This window comes from Crocuta crocuta, unplaced genomic scaffold (genome assembly GCF_008692635.1).
Source record: "Crocuta crocuta isolate KB4526 unplaced genomic scaffold, BGI_CrCroc_1.0 scaffold271, whole genome shotgun sequence".
NCBI lineage: Eukaryota > Metazoa > Chordata > Mammalia > Carnivora > Hyaenidae > Crocuta > Crocuta crocuta.
This window is the reverse complement of record NW_027527824.1, coordinates 4022244-4030285: the sequence shown is the minus strand read 5'-3', so window position 1 is coordinate 4030285 and position 8042 is coordinate 4022244. Positions and strand designations below refer to the sequence as shown.

At 49.2% G+C, this 8042-nt stretch overlaps 1 long non-coding RNA gene across 3 annotated transcripts; it reads right to left on the bottom strand.

The window, feature by feature from the left end:
- Positions 1-1648: 1648 nt before the first annotated feature.
- Positions 1649-6777, bottom strand: LOC144243003 (uncharacterized). Of its 3 annotated transcripts, none has more exons than XR_013338514.1 (4): positions 6689-6777; positions 5392-5478; positions 5111-5238; positions 1649-2391 (listed from the first exon to the last, which is right to left on the bottom strand). It is a non-coding gene; the product is annotated as an uncharacterized LOC144243003 (long non-coding RNA). The 3 variants fall into 3 exon arrangements; XR_013338515.1 differs by lacking the exon at positions 5392-5478 and having other exon boundaries at positions 1649-2020; positions 2261-2391; XR_013338513.1 differs by lacking the exon at positions 5392-5478.
- Between the last annotated feature and the right edge of the window lie 1265 nt (positions 6778-8042).

Genomic DNA, 8042 nt, shown 5'->3' with positions numbered 1-8042 from the left:
CCGGGGCCGCTCAGGGGTAGGAACCCAGGTGCAGGTGGCGGCGGTGGCGGCAGCAGAGCTGAAAACGCGGTACACCCGGAGACGCAGAGCAGGTGGCTGCCGACGTGGGCTTTGGAGCGGGACCTGGATTGAAGTCCTGGCTCCATCCCTTCCCAGCTGGGTGACCTCGGACAGGTGACTTATCTTGCCTCGGTTTCTGTGTCCTTTCCAACGACTGGGGATAATGACAGCACCCACGTCACAGAAGTGCATGATGATGACATGAACTAAGGCAGATGGCGCCTGACACACTGGAAGCACTCAACACAGGTGCCTGCTATTATTATTGCTGTCATCGTTGTTATTCTTCCCTCCCAAGAACTGCCCACACCAGTTCCTGTCCCATCCTGCCCCAGCTCCTTTCCCCCCCACTTCCCCACCCCCCCAGGGCCACATACCTTCCCACATCGTCAATTGAGCAGAGGAAGCCTTGAGTGCAAGAGACCAAGGAGAGACTCCAGGCGCTACCTTATTCCTCCCTTTCCACCCAACCAGCCCTGAAACAAATGGATCTCAGACGTCACATCTCATCTATAATAACCCAGGCCCTTGAGACCAGAGAGGGGGTGGGAGCCCTGCCTGGGTGTTTCCAGAGCATCAAGGACTCAAAAATAGAAGAACCCAAGGAGAGAGCCCAGAAAACCAGCTGCAAGTGAAAGGCTACCTGTTTCTCGGCTGCTACAGACATCTGGACATGGGTGGGGGACTCTCACCAGAAGGCTCATGCTGCTGCAGGCAAATGCCAGCGGCCTCCAAATGTGGGCATGAAGCAACTGCCTGGGGGAAGCAGCTCTGCTTCTGGCTTGTTCGCCCACTGCCTCTGAGTTGTTTGGCTTCCCAGCCTATGGCCTTTGGTGACTCTGTGTTCGGCAGGGTCCCAGGAGTGCTAAACCCTCTGCATTGTCCATATGGTACGGCAACCCCTTCTCCCTGGTTTTCATCTATGCATCCCCCATCTCTGCCTGCAGCCGCGAAGCATCAATTATACACTCCAATTATGTGATTACACATATTTTCACTAATTAATAATAATTCTTGCTACACATCTGCAAGTCCTATTGGAGGACCTCAGAGGCCGGTTGAGGGGAGAACTTGCAGCTTCGACACCAAGGAGGGAAGGAGCAAGGCTTGTGGGACTTCTGAGATGAAAGGGAAACTGAGTCACCATGAGGCACCCTCTCCAAGTCTGTGACAGAGGTGACCATCGACTCTAAGACTTGCTTTTGTCTGAGCTAATTATGTACCCAAACACATGGGCCCACTGGTGGGTGCTGCTGCCTAGAGAGGTGGCTGGAAGGAGGAAGTAGTTCGGCCCAAGGGTAGTACTTTGTGGATGTCACACTGGCTGATGTCAAGGTCGGAAGTTTCTCAAATTTACAGAAACCTGGATTTTTTTGGTTACGTGTCATGCTGTGTCTTCCTCTCCTGAGACTTAGTAACATGCTGTGAAGAAAAGTTACTTGATGCTCTGGACAAGAGCATTGCTGTGTTTCCCAGAGTCATATTTCAGAGCAGGGTGGCCCTGAGAGATCACCTGGTCCAGCCTCATCGTTCTTCACAGCAGAAGCTTGAAGCCAGAGCCAGTAAAAACTACAAGGATACCTCAACATCATAGCCATTGTCAAATTTAATTATCGGAAAAAAATACTGTGAAGTAAATTTTACTCTCCCCATATTACAGAGAAAACTGGGGTCTTACAGACTCGCCCAAAGTCACACTGCTTCTAAGTGACAGAGCCGTGACAAAATACAGGTTCCGGTACATCCTGAAACCAGTGACTTTTTCACTGTGTCATGTTGATCACACAGCCAATTAGTGGCAGAAGATTCAAGCACTTTGATGCATATGACAAATCCATGAGCTCCTGGAATGGAAGATAAGCCAAACTGACAAAGAGAACAAGACATTCCATCCTTAAGCTGAGTCTTCCGGAAGCCAAATTTCATTTTGATTGGTGCCGTCAGACAGCAGTCCTAGTCACTGAAATGAAAATCAATCAAAGCGGTTTCGAGACTGAACAGACTGATCGGTATAAAGGACCTGATGGGTGCAGGTCCCACAGTTCATCCGGGCCGAGTTAAAGCCTTGAGTGATGTCAGGATTAGATCTGCGTGCCCCGCACTGACAGCCTCACAGGACTGAATCCCACCAGCAGCGTGCTATGGCCCAGCTCCCCAGCTGCCCAAGGGAGCGCTGGGCATGTCGGTCCTTCAGCCTTACCCTCAACTGCAATGGGGAAACCGAGGCTCAGGATTTTGCTCCTATCGACTCGGCAGCCAAGGGCAGAGCTGGCTTCGGTGGGCTTGGAGGGTCCAGGCAGGCTCAGAATTTATGCCCAGGAACAAGGAAACCTAACCAAAGGAAGCGAGGCTCAGAGTCAGCCAATCCACCTACCAACCATCCACCCCACAGGTATGTGCCCAGCAGAGGGGAGCCCAACAGAGAGGTGGCCAGTAGCCAAGCCCTGAAGCATCCCCATCACAGAAACGGGTCTGAGACCCCCCTTCCCCCCCCCCCAATCCCAGTTGCTCAGTTCTGGGAAAACGACACAGATCAGATGTGAGCTCTCCTCGCTCTCATACCTACATCTTTTCATCAGTCTTTTTCATAGAACTGATTCGCTGTGCTGTGAATTAATTTTCTGTATCATCTTCTACTGCCTCTGTTAGAGGCTGAGAGAGTCGGTATCAGGGTGCTATTATGTACAAATAGATATATGAATGGCCAATAAGTACATGAAAAGATGTTTAACATCATTAGTCATCAGGGAAATGCAAATTAAAACCACAATTAGAAGCCACTACACACTCATTAAAATGGCTGGAATCTGAAAGAATGAAATGCTGAGTGGTGCAAGGATACGGAACACTACTCGTGCACCATACAGCCCGTGAAGTGGCCTCTCGTCCCCTGCCGGTGGGTGTGTAAAACAGTACAACACCTGTGTTGGGAAAATTAGGCAGTGTCTTAACAACGGTAAAGATACATTTACCTACATACTAGACCCAACATACTCTAGACCCAACATACACTGAGCCCAATGTACACCAGACTTCCAACAACCCCACTTCTAGATACTTGCCCAAGAGAAAGGAAAACATACGTCTACACAAAGACCCACACCTAGACATTCGTGGCAGATTGATCTGTAATTCCAAAAACTAGACACAGCCCAAATATCTATCAACAGAAGAAGAGAGAAGCAAACCATAGTGTAGCTGTACAGTCAGTGGAATATTGCTCAGGAAAAAGGAAAGGAATGAACTGATCGTATATGCAGCACAATGCATGCATTTCAAAAAAAAAAAAAACAAAAAAACTGTGCTGAGTGAAATAAGGCCGATAAGAAGAGTACACAGTGTATGCTTCCATTTGTATGAAACTCCAGAAGACAGAAATCTAATTTATGGTGACAAGAAAGCAATTCCGTGATTGCCGGGGACTGGCAGCGGTGGGAGATATGACAAGTAGGAGCGCAGGGGACCTTTGGGATGGCGGAAATGCTCAGATCATGACTATAATGGTGCTTCACAGGAGGGTATGCACTGGTCAAGACACGCTGAGCTCTACGCACTCAAAACAGGTCTATAAATTATACCTCAGTGAAGCTGGGGGAAGGCTATGTACAAGATTATTATGAACGACCTTAATTTGGGATTTCAATAACACCTTGAAGTTGATAACATTTAAATCTAACCCAAACTTAGAATAAAAGAACAAATGTCAAACACATACACAGACGTTATTATTGGCAGACTCTGTCCTGGGGACCCAGGAATACCTTGAAGGTTGCCCCTAGGGAGAGTCCTTAAAGAGATGAAATATGAACAAAGGAGGAATGCAAGGTAAAGAAATGTTTTATTATCAGCCACAGCTTTGCCCCCAAACTCCACTACAGAACCCTAGTAAGCTAACCTGGCCCACGTGCAAGCGTCCATTTGCAGGGCCAGGTGGCCTTGAATGGCATAAAACCACATAGGCCCCACCTTGCTCCTATTGTTCAAATCCAAGTCTCTGAATCTGCCCGGCCCATGTAAGCCACACCCACCAGCACCAGAGGGAAAGGAGCCAGAGATGCGCATTCACCCCCTCAGGTTTATTTCATTCCCTAAAGCATCACCCACCAGCACATACAGTCCAATCCCTGGCCAGCACATCCTTAGTCAAAGCAGGGCTCACAAATTCAAATTCCTATAGGCGCTCACAGGTAAGGCACAGAAATGGGTAACTAACTGTGAGAAAAGAAGGGTGTGGGGGGGAACTGAGCATGAAGCCTTCTTAGGATTCTCTCTCTCCCTCTGCCTCTGCCCCTCCCCTGCTTGCTCTCACTTTCTCTCTCTCTGAAATAGAAAAAGAAAATTTAATAAAAGTAAATAAATATTGGCAACAAGTTTTTAAAATTTTAAGCATGGCATGAGCCACACAAAACACATGCTCAGTCCAAAGCAATGAAGAACCACGGGGTTGTGATACTGCCCTAGAGGCCACCATGGGGGCGTCAAGGGCTATATTCGCCCCTGAAAAGATTGCATGTAAACTGCCTGTCAAGACGTAAACCCCCTATTCAACATTTCCAGCAAGTTGTTTTCCAGCACATTCTTAAAACCTCCAGTGACTGAGAGACTGACCATCCATCACAGGATGGGTCACTTTATCCTCTACCCCCTCAGCTGGCTCTGACCTTTCCTCCAGGACTCAGCCAAGATGCTACCTACTCCAGGGAGCTTCACCGGATCCCCATACCTAGACCGGATCCACTTTATGTTTGCTCCCGTGATCCTCTAGACTTCCCCATCTCATACTTTCCATACTGCATTACCTGTCTGTCTGGCACTAGACTCTGACCTCCCGGGATGGGGGGGAGGGGGGAGCCAGGAAAGAGGGTGTGTATACAGTGATTAACACATACAGTAGGTGTTATCAGCTAGCCTTTTCTGATTGCAAGTGATAAAAACCTATCAGGTTCACGTAAGTGAAAAGGAAATGTATTCTCCATGTAAAGTGGCCAGGAAGGCATCAGGCTGGACTCAGACATAACTGAATCAGGGGTTCATACAATGACAGCCATACCTGATCTTGCTCCACCTCCAGCTCCACTTTTCTCTGCACGCTGACCTCTGTCTCAGCATCCATGTGGGAGCAAGATGGTGGTCACAGGGGGATGACCCGAAGTGTCTATGTGTATCATTATTATCCATCTCGTATGGATGAGAGAACAGTAGCATTTACGTTATTAAGTAACTTGCTCTTATCATCCAGCTGTGAAGTGGAGGAGGGCGGGGACAAAGAAAGCAGTCTGTCCCCAGAACCCATGCTGTAGACACCATGTAATCCCACCCCACAAGATGTACCTTTTTCTTGGTCACTTCCAGATGTGGCCTCTTACGGGCAGGTAACCCTTGTCTGATACATTTAGAGAGACATCCCCTCTCTGCCCCCTACGATGTCAACAGTATATAATGGAGAGAACAGAGTAAGTGTGCTAAGCAAGAGAATGGGAAACAACGTATACAGAGGGTACCGACCCATAGTACACGCCACTCTCAGCACCTGATGGGCAGCAAAGTTCTTTCTCCTTCAGTGTGCTTTCTGAGCAATATCCCTCGGCCGCTGCCTTCCATGGCTGTGTTTGAGATGGACACCGGGGAAGAGGTAGCCTCTAGAAAGGAGCTCTCCACTTAACGAGGTAGTGGGGACCTGAGGACTGCCTTAGATGATGGCATCCTTGCATAGATTATTTGATAGATTGGGTGTTTCTCTTATAGAATAATTCTCTTGGGTCTTTAATAGGCTGTTGGTGTTTGCTTTGGGACTGGTCCAGGGGTTAGGACCTGAGGCCAGAGCTCTTGCTGCGGCATAGTCCTTGAGTGTGCAACCTGGCCAGGGCTCTGCCGTCCCCCTAGCCAACACCCTCCCAGGCCTCCATCCTGGACTCCACCTTCCTAAGGTCATTGCAAACAATGGCCTTGGAGTGGGAGGGGATTATTTTGCTCCTCATCCCCTTGCATGTCTTTCAAGGAGCAGGGGTTCATCACAGGAGGTGACTGGGAAGGGTCAAAGGGACTGACGTGTTCCCAGGTCTCAATCTGATTTCTACGGTTTCCCACTTTCCTGCCCTGATTCCCACTAACTTGGGGTTTGGGAAAGATAACTGAGCTTTCCAACCCTGCAGGCCTCCGTATTTTCTGGATTCTCAGCTGTTTTGGACTTCAGGTCCCAGACAGAAAGCGGCTCTTTTCGTCAAGCCTCATGGAAAAGCCCTCTGCTCTTAGGCAGGCCAGGTTCACCCTAAGCTATGTCATTCCCCAAGCGTGCCTTCCTGAAGGTCACTTCTGTACAAGGCTCCCTCCCTTCAGCCCGGGGTGCAGCGTCTTCACTGCCCCGCCACGCAGGCTGGTCTGCCACTTGGACATTCCCACTCCTGGAACTAACATCTGTACCAGTTTTGTTCAAAAGTAACCAAAGAAACAAAACTATCTTTAGTGAAAAGCGAGGTGCTGGCCCGTTGATCCGGACATCCGGGGTCTGGCTCCAGGCACAGTGGGCTTGAGGGCCGCACACAACGTCTCCAGGACACGGGCTCCCTGCTCCATACGTTTTGTCTCGGGTTCCCATGTTGCCCCTAGTTGCCCAGACCTTTGTCCTCACCAATTAAGGTCCAGCACGTTAAAGTTAGCGTTTTTCTCCTCCAGTAGCCAAACAAACCCACCCAAGGCCACTCTCCCTTGACCAAGCTTCGCAGCATCCGTCGTGGAAATGATCACAATGCCCCGGAGCTGCACTGCTCTGATTGGCCAGTTCCTGGTCACATGACTGCCTCTGGAGGTGGAGTCACCCTTCCCTGAAAGGAAAGGAATGAGGAAGAAGGGCGTTTCTTCACAGAGAAAATGGCGTGTAGCGGCCTCCTACAGGGCGAGTGGAGGCTTGGTGACCAAAACAGGAGTCCTGCAACTGATGCCCAATAAAAACTTATCCTAAATAAATAAATAAATAAATAAAAACTTAGAATGAACACACAGGGGCTCACCCTCTGAGGAGTGGGAAAGTATTCTGGAAGTACATGGAGGCTGTTTTTTTCTTCCTTACTCAAGGAAGTCTGAGCCTGCAAAAACGGTGTGTTCTGAGAACATGTTGACGCTAATAGGGACGCCTGGGGGGCTCAGTCGGTTAGGCTTCTGCCTTTGGCTTCGGTCATGATCTCGCCGATCTATGTCGCCGCTCAGAAGTTGGAGCCCCTCGTCTGGCTCTGTGCTGACAGCTTAGGGCCTGAAGCCTGCTTGGGATTCTGTGGTTCCCTCTCTTTCTCTCTTCTGCACCTCTCCCCCACCTCAAAACTAAATACAAACATTAAAAAAAAAATACATTAATTGTGAATTCCCAATGTTCCAGAGTGGCAGATTCTCTCTGGATTATCCAGATCATGTGTTTAAGCCTCAGCGAGGGCCCTCTGGCGTTGCAGGGCTCCACACAGAACCCATGAAGCCAGATGAGATTACTCTGAAGTTTCCTTCATTCAACACGGCCTTGCCCCATTGCTCTGGACTGAACTGTATCCCCCCCAAATTCATAGGTTGGAGCCCTAGCCCCCAATGTGACTATATTTGGACATAAGACCTTTAGGGATATAACTGGGGTTAAATAAGTCATAAGATAGGGCCCTGGTACAACAGGATTCTTGTTCTTATAAGAAGAGGAAGAGGGACCACAGCCTTCACACACACACACCAAGGAAAGGCTGTGTCAGCCGACAGCAAGAAGGTGACCATCTGCAGGCCACAAAGTGGCTCTGACCAGGAATGGAACCCTCCCAGCACCTTAATCTCAGACTCCCCCCACCTCCAGAACCACGAGAAATAACATCCATTGTTGGAGCCACTCGGTCTATGGTATTTTGTTGTGGCCATATTCCAGCCCTCACACAGCATGAACTCAGGGAACGTAAGCTCATTTTAATGCCTGTCCAAGCCAAGCAGACATAGGAAAGCAAATGTGGCTTTGGTAG